The sequence below is a fragment of the Orcinus orca genome, chromosome 19 (genome assembly GCF_937001465.1).
Source record: "Orcinus orca chromosome 19, mOrcOrc1.1, whole genome shotgun sequence".
NCBI lineage: Eukaryota > Metazoa > Chordata > Mammalia > Artiodactyla > Delphinidae > Orcinus > Orcinus orca.
This window is the reverse complement of record NC_064577.1, coordinates 11,414,634-11,429,006: the sequence shown is the minus strand read 5'-3', so window position 1 is coordinate 11,429,006 and position 14,373 is coordinate 11,414,634. Positions and strand designations below refer to the sequence as shown.

The 14,373-nt window shown below is 42.0% G+C and overlaps 1 non-coding gene across 1 annotated transcript; it reads right to left on the bottom strand.

The window, feature by feature from the left end:
* Positions 1-9,412: 9,412 nt before the first annotated feature.
* TRNAE-UUC (transfer RNA glutamic acid (anticodon UUC)) lies at positions 9,413-9,485 on the bottom strand. Its single transcript has one exon. It is a non-coding gene; the product is annotated as a tRNA-Glu (tRNA).
* Positions 9,486-14,373: the final 4,888 nt, after the last annotated feature.

Genomic DNA, 14,373 nt, shown 5'->3' with positions numbered 1-14,373 from the left:
CAGAAATTAAAACCTTATGTAGAAGATGCAAACATTAAAAGACTATTTGGGGTAACAGGAGAAGTTTTACTGGAGCAAAGATAGCGCCTTGGAAGAAACAACAAGCTTCAGAGCCCCAAGTGTGAATCAACTTGCTGAGAAGCCCTATTCTGTAGCCTCAGTGCATTCAAGGATCTGAGACAATATTCTTTGTGGGATATGAGGGAATCTGGCAAGATTTTGGTAACACCAAGAAAACATCAAAAGAAGTATTTTAGCAACCTTGAGAAAATATCTTATTCCTAGAGAAAGACCGGAACAAGTAGAAACCAACAAAGTAACTAAATCCATGGTGTTGGTGTGTTAAAACAGATTTACATATAATGACAGTAAGTCTCGTAATCATTGTATTTGTGTTCCTTTTGTGTACTGTTTACATTGTATTCAAAAGAATCATATTAAATTTGTAATTGCAGTTTAGATTATTTAAGGAATTTTAATGAAGTATGCAAGCAATGTTTAAATATTAAAATTTATTTTTCAAAGTTCTGTTTATAGATAAATGCTTTAAAAATCGAGTATTAAATAAAATACCAATATTTTTGGAGTATTCTCTCCATGGACAAAAGTTATCCTCAAACTTTAAAAACTCTATCAACAATGAGCATAAACTGTGTCCACAATAATCATAGAAAAATAGCTGAAAGAGTGGACTATGGTTTTCTCTGGGTATATGCCCAGTAGTGGGATTGCTGGGTCATATGGTAATTCGATTTTTAGTTTTGTAAGGAACCTCCATACTGTTCTCCGTAGTGGCTGTATCAATTTACATTCCCACCAACAGTGCAAGAGGGTTCCCTTTTCTCCACACCCTCTCCAGCATTTGTTGTTTGTAGATTTTCTGATGATGCCCATTCTAACTGGTGTGAGGTGATACCTCATTGTAGTTTTGATTTGCATTTCTCTAATAATTAGTGATGTTGAGCAGCTTTTCATGTGCTTCTTGGCCATCTGTATGTCTTTGGAGAAATGTCTATTTAGGTCTTCTGCCCGTTTTTTGATTGGGTTGTTTGTTTTTTTAATATTGAGCTGCATGAGCTGTTTATATATTTTGGAGATTAATCCTTTGTCCGTTGATTCATTTGCAAATATTTTCTCCCATTCTGAGGGTTGTCTTTTCATCTTGTTTATGGTTTCCTTTGCTGTGCAAAAAGTTTTAAGTTTCATTAGGTCCCATTTGTTTATTTTTGTTCTTATTTCCATTACTCTAGGAGGTAGATCAAAAAAGATCTTGTGGGAAAAAAAAGATCTTGTGGGCTTCCCTGGTGGCGCAGTGGTTGAGAATCCGCCTGCCGATGCAGGGGACACGGGTTCGTGCCCCAGTCCAGAAGATCCCACATGCCGTGGAGCGGCTGGGCCCATGAGCCATGGCCGCTGAGCCTGCGCGTCCGGAGCCTGTGCTCCGCAACGGGAGAGGCCACAACAGTGAGATGCCCGCGTACTGCAAAAAAAAAATGTCTTGCTGTGATTAAGAGTGTTCTTCCTATGTTTTCCTCTAAGAGTTTTATAGTGTCCAGTCTTACATTTAGGTCTCTAATCCATTTTGAGTTTATTTTTGTGTATGGTGTTATGGAGTGTTCTAATTTCATTCTTTTACATGTAGCTGTCCAGTTTTCCCAGCACCACTTATTGAAGAGATTGTCTTTTCTTCGTTGTATATCCTTGCCTCCTTTGTCATAGATTAGTTGACCACAGGTGCATGGGTTTATCTCTGGGCTTTCTATCCTGGTCCATTGATCTATATTTCTGTTTTTGTGCCAGTACCATATTGTCTTGATTACTGTAGCTTTGTAGTATAGTCTGAAGTCAGGAAGTCTGATTCCTCCAGCTCTGTTTTTTTCCCTCAAGACCACTTTGGCTATTTGGGGGTTTTGTGTCTCCATACAAATTTTAAGATTTTTTGTTCTAGTTCTGTAAAAAATGCCATTGGTAATTTGGTAGGGATTGCATTGAATCTATAGGTTGCTTTGGGTAGTATAGTCATTTTCACAATATTGATTCTTCCAATCCAAGAACATGGTATATATCTCTCCATCTGTTTGTATCATCTTTAATTACTTTCATCAGTGTCTTATAGTTTTCTGCATACAGGTCTTCTGTCTCCCTAGGTAGGTTTATTCCTAGGTATTTTATTCTTTTTGTTGCAGTGGTAAATGGGAGTGTTTCCTTAATTTCTCTTTCAGATTTTTCATCATTAGTGTATAGGAATGCAGGAGATTTCTGTGCACTAATTTTGTATCCTGCAACTTTACCAAATTCATTGATTAGCTCTAGTAGTCTTATGGTGGCATCTTTAGGATTCTCTATGTATAGTATCATGTCATCTGCAAACAGTGACAGTTTTACTTCTTCTTTTCCAACTCGGATTCCTTTTATTTCTTTTTCTTCTCTGATTGCCGTGGCTAGGACTTCCAAAACTATGTTGAATAATAGTGGTGAGAGTGGACATCCTTGTCTCGTTCCTGATCTTAGAGGAAATGTTTCACCATTGAGAATGATGTTTGCTGTGGTTTGTCGTATATTATGTTGTGGTAGGTTCCCTCTATGCCCACTTGCTGGAGAGTTTTTATCATAAATGGGTGTTGAACTTTGTCAGAAGCTTTTTCTACATCTATTGAGAGGATCATCTGGTTTTTATTCTTCAATTTGTTAATATGGTGTATCACATTGATTGATTTGCATATACTGAAGAATCCTTGCATCCCTGGAATAAATCCCACTTGATCACGGTGTATGATCCTTTTAATATGTTGTTGGATTCTGTTTGCTAGTATTTTGTTGAGGATTTTTGCATCTATATTCATCAGTGGTATTGGTCTGTAATTTTCTTTTTTTGTGGTATCTTTGTCTGGTTTTGGTATCAGGGTGATGGTGGCCTCGTAAAATGAGTTTGGGAGTGTTTCTTCCTCTTCAAGTTTTTGGAAGAGTTTGAGAAGGATGCGTGTTAGCTCTTCTCTAAATGTTTGATAGAATTTACCTGTGAAGCCATCTGGTCCTGGACTTTTGTTTGTTGGACGATTTTTAATCACAGTTTCTATTTCATGACTTGTTATTGGTCTGTTCATATTTTCTATTTCTTCCTGGTTCAGTCTTGGAAGGTTATACCTTTCTGATAATTTGTCCATTTCTTCCAGGTTGTCCATTTTATTGGCATAGCATTGCTTGTAGTAGTTAGTCTCTTAGGTTGATTTGTATTTCTGTGGTGTCTGTTGTAACTTCTCCTTTTTCATTTCTAATTTTATTGATTTGAGTCCTCTCCTTCTTTTTCTTGATGAGTCTGGCTAATGGTTTATCAATTTTGTTTATCTTCTCAAAGAACCAGCCTTTAGTTTTATTGATCTTTGCTATTGTTTTTTTTTGTTTGTTTCTATTTCATTTATTTATGCTCTGATCTTTATGATTTCTTTCCTTCTGCTAACTTTGGGTTTTGTTTGCTCTTCTTTCTCTAGTTCCTTTAGGTGTAAGGTTAGATTGTTTATTTGAGATATTTCTTGTTTCTTGAGGTAGGCTTGTATTGCTATAAAATTCCCTCGTAGAACTGCTTTTGCTGCATCCCATAGATTTTGGATCATCGTGTTTTCATTGTCATTTGTCTCTAGGTATTTTTTTGATTTCCTCTTTGATTTCTTCAGTGATCTCTTGGTTATTTAGTAACATATTGTTTAGCCTCCATGTGTTTCTGTTTTTTACAGTTTTTTCCCTGTAATTGATTTCTAATCTCATAGCGTTGTGGTCAGAAAAGATGCCTGATATGATTTCAATTTTCTTAAATTTACTGAGGCTTGATTTGTGACCCAAGATGTGATCTATCCTGGAGAATGTTCCATGCGCACTTGAGAAGAAAGTGTAATCTGCTGTTTTTGGATGGAATGTCCTATAAATATCAATTAAATCTATCTGGTCTATTGTGTCTTTTAAAGCTTGGGATTCCTTATTAATTTTCTGTTTGGATGATCTGTCCATTGGTGTAAGTGAGGTGTTAAAGTCCCCCACTATTATTGTGTTACTGTGGATTTCCTCTTTTATAGCTGTTAGCAAGTTGCATTATGTATTGAGGTGCTCCTATGTTGGGTGCATATGTATTTATAATTGTTATATCTTCTTGGATTGATCCCTTGATCATTATGTAGTGTCCTTCCTTGTCTCTTGTAACATTCTTTATTTTAAAGTCTATTTTATCTGATATGAGTACTGCTACTCCAGCTTTCTTTTCATTTCCATTTGCATGGAATATCTTTTTCCATCCCCTCACTTTCAGTCTGTATGTGTCCCTAGGTCTGAAGTGGGTCTCTTGTAGACAGCATATATATGGTTCTTGTTTTTGTATCCATTCAGCAAGCCTGTGTCTTTTGGTTGGAGCACTTAATCCATTCATGTTTAAGGTAATTATCAATATGTATGTTCCTATGACCATTTTCTTAATTGTTTTGGGTTTGTTTGTGTAGGTCCTTTTCTTCTCTTGTGTTTCCCACTTAGAGAAGTTCCTTTAGCATTTGTTGTAGAGCTGGTTTGGTGGTTGTGAATTCTTTTAGCTTTTGCTCGTCTGTAAAGCTTTTGATTTCTCCATCGACTCTGAATGAGATCCTTGCTGGGTAGAGTAAGCTTGGTTGCAGGTTCTTCCCTTTCATCACTTTAAATATGTCATGCCACTCCCTTCTGGCTTGTAGAGTTTCTGCTGAGAAATCAGCTGTTAACCTTAGGGGAGTCCCCTGTATGTTATTTGTTGTTTTTCCCTTGCTGCTTTCAATAATTTTTCTTTGTCTTTAATTTTTGCCAATTTGATTACTATGTGTCTTGGTGTGTTTCTCCTTGGGTTTATCCTGTATGGGACTCTCTGCACTTCCTGGACTTGGGTGGCTATTTCCTTTCCCATGTTAGGGAAGTTTTCGACTATAATCTCTTCAGATATTTTCTCGGGTCCTTTCTCTCTTTCTTCTCCTTCTGGGACCCCTATAATGCTAATGTTGTTGTGTTTAATGTTGTCCCAGAGGTCTCTTAGGCTGTCTTCATTTCTTTTTGTTCTTTTTTCTTTATTCTCTTCTGCAACAGTGAATTCCACCATTCTGTCTTCCAGGTCACTTATCCATTCTTCTGCCTCAGTTATTCTGCTGTTGACTCCTTCTAGTGTATTTTTCATTTTAGCTATTGTATTGTTCATCTCTGTTTGTTTATTCTTTAATTCTTCTAGGTCTTTGTTAAACACTTCATGAATCTTCTTGATCTTTGCCTCCATTCTTTTTCTGAGGTCCTGGATCATCTTCACTATCATTATTCTGAATTCTTTTTCTGGAAGGTGGCCTATCTCCACTTCATTTAGTTGTTTTTCTGGGGTTTTATCTTGTTCCTTCATCTGGTACATAGCCCTCTGCCTTTTCATCTTGTCTATCTTTCTGTGAATGTGGTTTTTGTTCCACAGGCTGCAGGATTGTAGTTCTTCTTGCTTCTGCTGTCTGCCCTCTCCCCGCTTTTTGAATAGGAATGACTATGTTATCCTATGCCTAGTCCACCACTGTATGGTGGGGGAGGGAGGCAGATGACTTTCTCTTTTTTTTTTTTGATGACTTTCTCTTTAGTTCACAGGTCTTCAGAAGGTGAGGAATTTCACTGGAGAAACTGTACTTAAGAATATATACTTGAGGGACTTCCCTGGTGACACAGTGGTTAAGAATCTGCCTGCCAGTGCAGGGGACACAGGTTCGATCCCTGGTCCAGGAAGATCCCAAATGCCACGGAGCAACTAACCCTGTGCACCACAACTCCTGAGCCTGCGCTCTACAGCCTGTGTGCCACAACTACTGAGCCTGCATGCCACAACTACTGAAGCCCCCGTGCCTAGAGCCTGTGCTCTGCAACAAGAGCAGCCCCCGAAATGAGAAACCCATGTACCACAATGAAGAGTAGCCCCCACTTGCCACAGCTAGAGAAAGCCCATACACAGCAATGAAGACCCAATGCAGCCAAAAATTTAAAAAATAAATACATAAATTTATTAAAAATAAAAAAGAATATATACTTGAGAAACCTTATCTATACCTAGGCCTGATTTAGATGATGAAATTCTGGACTTCAGGCTGATGCTATAATGGGATTAGACTTTGTGGGGCCTTGACAGGGGATGAGTGTATTTGGCATGTGGAAGAAATATGAATTGTTGGGGGCCAGAGGGCATACAGTGGTAGCCAGTCTCCAGAACAGTCCCCAGGGACCCACAGCTCATGGTATTCATGCCCTTGCGTAGTCTCCTCCCAAACTGTATCAGGGTTGGTCTTTGTAACCAATAGACTATGGCAGAAGTGATGGTATATGACTTCTGAAGCTAAAAGACATCTCTCTTTCTCTCTCCGCTTCTCTCCTTCTCTCTGTGTCTCTTCAGCTGCTTTTCTGGGAGAAGTCAGCTGTTATGTCATGAGGACAATTAAGAAACTCTATGGGACTTCCCTGGTGGCACAGTGGTTAAGAATCCGCCTGCCAATGCAGGGCACACAGGTTCGAGCCCTGGTCTGGGAAGATCCCACATGCCACAGAACACCTAAGCCTGTGTACCATAACTGCTGAGCCTGTGCTCTAGAGCCCACGAGCCACAACTACTGAAGCCCGCACGCCTAGAGCCCGTGCTCCACAGCAAGAGAAGCCACTGCAATGAGAAGCCCACGCACCACAATGAAGAGTAGCTCCCACTCACCGCAACTAGAGAAAGCCTGAAGACCCAACGCAGCCAAAAATAAATAAATAAATAAATTTATTTTTTTAAAAAAAGAAAAGAAACTCTATGGAGCACTCCACATGGCAATAAACTGAGCTCTCCTGCCACAAGCCAGTGAAAAACAGACCTCCAGACAAGAGCCATGTGAGTGAGTTCCTCCAGCCCCAGTTAAGCCTTCAGATGACTACAGCCCCAGCCAACACCTTGACTGAAACCTCATGAGAGACCTGAGCTAGAACCACCTGACTCTCAGAAATTGTATGAGGTAATAAGTATTTGTTGCCCTAAGCCACTGAGGTAATGATAATGTAGCAATAAATAACTCATATGGTCCACATACTTATTTTCTGAATCCCCAAACTCATAAGCTTATGTAAAGCCAGGAAGTATTCATGATGAACTGACCACTTACAAAATTAGTCCTTATTCATATACATTCCTCCCTTATTAGTACCAGCTACCAACCTCACCCATCTAATTGGCTGTGGAGTGAAACTCCAAGTGTTGAAAAAGATAGAAGACTGAACCAAGTCCATGGAAGTGCTGTGAGAAAAGTGATCAATCAGCAAAGCAATCAACAAATAACATTGATGTAGTAAGAAGGGCCACCCACCTGAGATATTTCAGACAGGGGCTAAGCAGGGTTTTAGTGCAAACAGTCGATAGGTGACCCGTTGGCTGCAATCAAAGGTACAGGCATGGCTTATCTTTTCCCACAGCCATCATCTATGCACAGGAGTCATTCCCAATCCCTTTACGTCCAGGCTTTTGGAACTCAAAAATCCAAAACTGAGGCTCCAGTATAGTAGGGCCAGCTGAAATTGTGGAAGGAAGTATCAGGACCTTAACATATGTTAACACTGTATTTTACAAGTATTATTCCATCAAAGTGGGACCCAGCTGTGTAATTTTTTTTTTAATATCCTCAAGGTTCTTGTTTATCTATTTATTTTATTATTTATTTATTTATTTTTGGCTGCATGGGGTCTTTGTCGCTGCATGTGGGCTTTTCTCTAGCTGCGACAAGCGGGGGCTACTCTTCGTTGTGGCACGCGGGCTTCTCATTTTGGGGGATTCTATTGTTGCTGAGCATGGGCTCTCGGTGCATGGGCTTCGGTAGTTGTGGCTTGTGAGCTCTAGAGCGCAGGATCAGTAGTTGTGGTGCACGGGCTTAGTTGCTCTGCGGCATGTGCGATCTTCCCAGACCAGGGCTCTAACCCGTGCTGCTGCATTGGCAGGCAGATTCTTAACCACTGAGCCACCAGGGAAGTGCCCCAGCTGTGTAACTTAATTCATTATAAATATTTCTCCTAACTGTCATGGGAGAAAGGTAGCAGGATATGGGAGGGCAAAGAGATTGCTGAATGCTCTGTGGTGCATGATGTGTTTCCTCCATTAAACCTTCTGGACCTTTCATAAATGTTATGAAACACTTGATGTGATGTGATCTGACGTGAACCGAATTTTGCATCTAAGTTTATTCAATGACCATTCAGAGACCCCATGTTGGGAGCTGGGATTAGAGGCCAGAGTTATAGTGAGACTGCTAGTCTGAAGATTTCCACAGAAATTTGTGGAACCTGTGGATTTCTCTAGGCCATGACAATTTGCATTCCCACCAGTGGGGAAATAAACAAAGATCGCCCAAATGAGAGCAAACAGAGGCTGTTTACTCAGAGCTTACTATATGGCAAGGGAGTCAGCCGCTATCACTTGTGTGTGGCAGGCGGGGTAGTTCAAAAGCTTTACAATGGGAAAAAGGGATGGCTTCAGGTATTTCCTGATTGGAGGCTGTTGGCCTTGCAAAGGCTGTAGGCCCACAGCTAACTAGAAGTGGGGCATCCTATGTGATTGGTTAGGGGGCCTGTATGTCTCTCTCTGGTTGGTCCTAAATTGGAAGCAGGGGCAAAAATTAGGGAAGCTGGTGGTTATTGACCAAGTTCTGACCATGTGGGGCCAATTACTGCAGAGGTTGTGGGTTGGCTTTCTAGACTGGTCGCTTCAGAGGTGTGGTTTAATGTGTCTGGCTGGTTGCTCCAGTGCTCGTGGCTCTGTTTCTTTATGTGATTCTGGCCATTGTCCTTCTGTAGATTCAGTCTCTCACTAGCAACGCATGAGAGTTCCAGTTGCTGTGCATCTCCACCAGAACAGCTTAGGGGAGACGGGGTGACTTGTGGCAGGGGAGTGTCGGCCATTCTAGCAGGTGTATAGACGTATGCCATTGTGCTTGTAATTTACATTTTGCTGATGACTGATTATACTGAGCATCTGTTCATGTCCTTATTTGACACTTGTATATCTTTTTTGGGGGAAGTATCTTCTCAAACTTTTGCCCATGTTTTATTGAGTTTCTTGTTTTCTCATTGTTGTTCTGGGAGTAATTTATATATTCTAGATATAAGACCTTTATAAGGTATGTGATTTGCAAATACTTTCTCCCAACAAGCAAGGTCTCAGGAAGTGAGGGTGTCTTTTCATCTCTTAACAGTGTTTTCAGCAGAGAAGGAGTTTTTAATTATGAGGAGGTAAACTTTACTTTTCTCTTTCACAGATTGTGCTTGCCTGTGTCTAACAAAAGGTCATAAAGATTCTCTCCTATGTTTTCTTCTAGAAGTTTTACTTTTTCCCTTTTTTTTTTTTGGCCACACCACGTGGCTTGCAGGATCTTAGTTCCCTGACCAGGGATTGAACCTGGGCCCATGGCAGTGAAAGTGCCAAGTCCTAACAACTGGACCACCAGGGAACTCCCATTTTTTCACATTTTATATTTAGGTCTGTGATCTATTCCAAGTTAATTTTTGTATGAAGTGTGAGGAATGAGGCAAGGTTGATTTTTTTTTTTTTTTTTTTGCCTGTGGATTGCATATGGAAATGGTGTTCTAGCACCTCTTCTTGAAAAGTACTTTTTTTCTCAATTGAATTGCCTTTGCATCTTTGCCAAAACTCAGCTAACCATATTTGTGCCTATTTTTGGACAACCTACTTTATTCTATGATCTTATCTTTCAGCCAATACCACACTGACTTGATTACTGCAGCTTAATAGAAAGTCTTGAAATCAAGTAGCCTGAGTCTTGAAACTTTGTTCTTCATTCCCAAAACTGTTTTAGCTATTCTATTTCCTTTTGCCTTTTGCTGTACATTTTAGAATCTGCTTATTGATACTGACAAAAATTACTCACAAAAATTTCTGCTGTTGTTTTTAATTGGGATTGCATGAATCTATAGATATATTGAGGAGAATTGATATTTAACATTATTGAGTCTTCCAATCCATGAACAAAGTATATCTCTCCATTTATTTGGTCTGTTTTGATTTCTTTCATTAGTATTCTATAGATTCCAGCATAGAGAGCATGTACATGTTTTGTTAGATTTATACCTACTAAGTATTTCCTTTTTCTGGTGTGGTTGCAAATTGTTCTTTCTTATTTCATATTCCAATTGTTCATTGCTACTATATAGAAATACGATTGAGTTTTGTATATTGATCACGCATCGTGCCGTCTTGAAAAGCCTACTTATTAGTTGCGGGAGCTTTTTTGTAGATTCTTTGAATTTTCTATGTAGATAATCATATCAAATGGAAATGAGGACAATTTTATTTCTTCCTTTCCAATCAGTGTATCTTTTATTTATTTTCTTGCATTACTGCACTGGCTAAAACTTCCAATGATGTTGAATAGTTGCCGTGAGAATGGACAACTTTCCCTTGTGCCTGATGTTGGGGAAAAGCATTCAGTATTTCATGATTAAATATGATGTGAGTCGTAGGTTTTCAACTTCATCGGGTTGAGGAAGTTCCCTTCTATTCATATTTTGCTGACAGTTATCATGAATGGATATCGTCACATGCCTTTTCTTCATGTATTGAGATGATCACATGAATTTTTTTCTTTACTCTGTTAAGATGGTAAATTTCATTGATTGATTTTCAACCGTATATACCAGCCTTGCATTCCCAGGATGAACTCCTCTTGTGTGTGATTATTACATTTTTTACATGCTGCTTAATTCGATTTGATAATGTATTGTTATAGATTTTCCCCTCTGTGTTCATGGGGGACATTGGTTTGCAGTTTTTCTTTCTCGTTTTGTCTTTGAAACTGAGGGCAATCATCAGTTAGATCCATTAAACTTGTAAACTGCCTTCACTGCTCAGGCTCACTTTAATTGTTTTTGCAAAAATCTGCATGTCCTCCAAGCATCACGTAGCCTAAACAATAAGGTGTTTGCCCAAGTAGTTTTTTTCAGAAACTTGGAGTCAGCTGTGATGACTAGCTTGAGCTAGTTAAGACTGATTGGAACTACCGATCCCCTACCTGGGCCTGTGCGAGTGTCCAGTAACCTTTTGAAGTCAGAGGGCCAGGAACTCCACCCTGAGAACATGCTGTCGCTGCCACTTTCTGGACACGCGTCCCATGAAGAAGCATGTAGGTTCATTGCACCTGCGCAGAACAACAATTGTTTCGCCTTTTTCTTACCTCCAATCACCTTTCTCCATGCTCCCCGTGCTCCCCGCCCACCAGCTTTATCCTATAAATACCCTGAGCCTCTTGCATTCAGGGAGGCAGGTTTGAGATTTGTTCTCTTCTTTTGGGTGCTCTGTGAGTAAGTCCTTCCTCTGCTGCAAACCTCGGCATCTCAGTGTTTGGCTTGCTGTGCGTCGGAGAACGAACCTGGTTCAACATCTTTACCTGGCTTCAGTAATACGGTAAGGCTGGCCTTATAAATGAAATGGGAAGTATTCTCCCCTCTTCTGTTTTCCACAGATATTGTGTAGAACTGGTATTATTTCTCCCCCAAAATGTTTGGTAGCAAAACTGTCTGTACCTGGAGTTTTTGTTGTTGGAAGGTTTTTAACTATAAATTCAATTTCTTTGATATATGTAATATTGTGATTTTAAATAAGAAATATGTATTTGGGGCTTCCCTGGTGGCGCAGTGGTTGAGAGTCCGCCTGCCGATGCAGGGGACACGGGTTCGTGCCCCGGTCCGGGAGGCTCCCACATTCCGCGGAGCGGCCGGGCCGTGAGCCATGGCCGCTGAGCCTGCGCTTCCGGAGCCTGTGCTCCGCAGCGGGAGAGGCCACAGCAGTGATTGGCCCGCGTACCGCAAAAAAAGAAAAAGAAAAAAAAAGAAATATGTATTTGGTCTTCATCCCCATTTCTGGCACAGAGCTTCTAGAACGCTTGGGATTTCCTAAGTGATGAGAGCAGTAAGGTGGTTTTTGTTATGTTAATAAGGTGACTTCTTTGGAAAGCTCCTAAGGATGGGAGCTGGTCGCTGGAGAAGCTGACTGTGTAATTAGAGTGTTGGAATTTCCATCCAACCCACCTGACCTCTGGGGAGGGGAGAGGAGCTGGAGGTTGGATCAATCACCAAAGGCTAATGATTTAATCGACTGTGGCTGTTACCAAGCCAAACTTTGCTCACCTGTGTGCAGTAAAGCCAGTCCACTGACACCAGGTTGTGGTGAAGGAAAGTGCAGAATTTATTTTTAAGGCCAAACAGAGTCCAGGCCACTAATGCTCAAAAGACCCAAACTCCCTGTTGGATTTCAGGGAAGGGTTTTTGTTTTTGTTTTTGTTTTTGCGGTACGCGGGCCCCTCACTGCTCCGGCCTCCCCCGGTGCGGAGCACAGGCTCCGGACGCGCAGACTCAGCGGCCATGGCTCACGGGCCCGGCGGCTCCGCGGAATGTGGGATCTTCTCGGACCGGGGCACGAACCCGTGTCTCCTACATCGGTAGGCGGACTCTCAACCACTGCGCCACCAGGGGAGCCCAGGGAAGGATTTTTAAAGATAGGGTAAAGGAGAAGGTTGTGAGATGCATGATCAACTCGTGGACACTCTTCTGACTTGGTGGTGGTGAGGTAATTGGAAGTCAACATCATTAAGTTTCTGGTTCCAACCTGTCTGAGGTCTGTGTGCTTGTGGTCAGCGTGCAGTTAACTTCTTCCACCTGGTGGGGGTTTCAGTATCTGCAAAACGGCTCAAGGATATGGCTCAGAATACTGTCTAGCCGTTGAGGAGGTACTGAAGGTCCTTGACTTTGTTTAATGGCTAAACTATTATTATTTTGTTTTGCTTAACTGTTTTCCTCTGTCTCTGCATTTTCTCACTTCTGATTAAATTTGTTCTTTGGAACTCAGGGAAGGCCTAGGCAGCTAAAGATTTGCTACAAACAAGAGGCAGGTGGAGGGCATGGGGGGTGGATCTTTCCTGGGAAGGCCCCATAGGGTCCTGCTCAGTCACAGTCCCCCCTTTTCTTTGATCTTCCTCAGTCTTGAGGGAGAACATGTGTGGGACAAGAAAAGGAATAAAGTTTTGAATAGAGAGGTTAATCATAAACTTGGCAGAGGAACTTGGTTTTAGGGGGACTCAGTTTCATGACTATGTAATGAAGCCTCCATAAAAACCCAAAAGGGGGCTTCCCTGGTGGCGCAGTGGTTGGGAGTGCGCTTGCCGGTGCAGGGGACGCGGGTTCGTGCCCCGGTCCGGGAGGATCCCGCGTGCCGCGGAGTGGCTGGGCCCGTGGGCCATGGCCGCTGGGCCTGCGCGTCCGGAGCCTGTGCTCCGCAGCGGGAGAGGCCGCAGCAGTGAGAGGCCCGCGTACCACAAAAAAAAAAAAAAAAAAAAAAAAAAAGGATCGAGAGAGCTTCCGGGTTAGTGAACACATAGAGATTTGGGGAGAGTGGTACATTCAGAGAGAGCCTGGAAGCTCTGAGCCCTTTCCCCATACCTTCCCCTATGCATCTCTTCTAGCTGGCTGTTCCTGAGTATTGTCCTTTTACGATAAACCAGTGGTCTAGCAACTAAAATGTTTCTCTGAGTTCTATGAGCCTCTCTAGCAAGTTAATTTAATCCAAGGAGGGGGTCGTTGGAACCTCCCACGTATAGCCAGTTGGTTAGAAGCACAACTGATAACCTGGACTTGCAACTGGCATCTGAAGTGTGTGTATGTGGGTAGGTGTGTGCACACATGTGTGCATGGGGGCGGGGGTGGGGTGCATGGTGGCAGGGGGTACGTGGGGAGAGGCAGTCTTGTAAGACTGAACTTTCGGGACTTCCCTAGTGGTCCAGTGGTTAGGACTCCACACTTTCACTGCCATAGGCCTGGGTTTGATTCCCTGGTCAGGGAACTAAGATCCCACAAGTGTGGCCAAAAACAAGACTGAACTCTTTTTTTTTTTTTTTTTCGGTAGGCGGGCCTCTCACTGCTGCGGCCTCTCCCGTTGCGGAGCACAGGCTCCGGACGCGCAGGCTCAGTGGCCACGGCTCACGGGCCCAGCCACTCCACGGCATGTGGTATCCTCCCGGACCGGGGCACGAACCCGTGTCCCCTGCATCGGCAGGCGGACTCCCAACCACCGCGCCACCAGGGAAGCCCAAGACTGAACTCTTAACATGTGGGATCTGATGCTATCTCCAGGTAGATAGTGTCAGAATTGTATTGAATTTTAGGACACCCAGCTAGTGTCGGAGAATTGTTGATATGGAAAAACTCTCCCACCCCCATGCTGGAATTGGGTCCAGAACCCTCTTTAATATAGAACTATTCAAGTTATCTATTTCTTCTTGAGTTTTGGTAGTTCAAGTCTTTCAAGCAGTTAGTCCATTTCATCTGAGT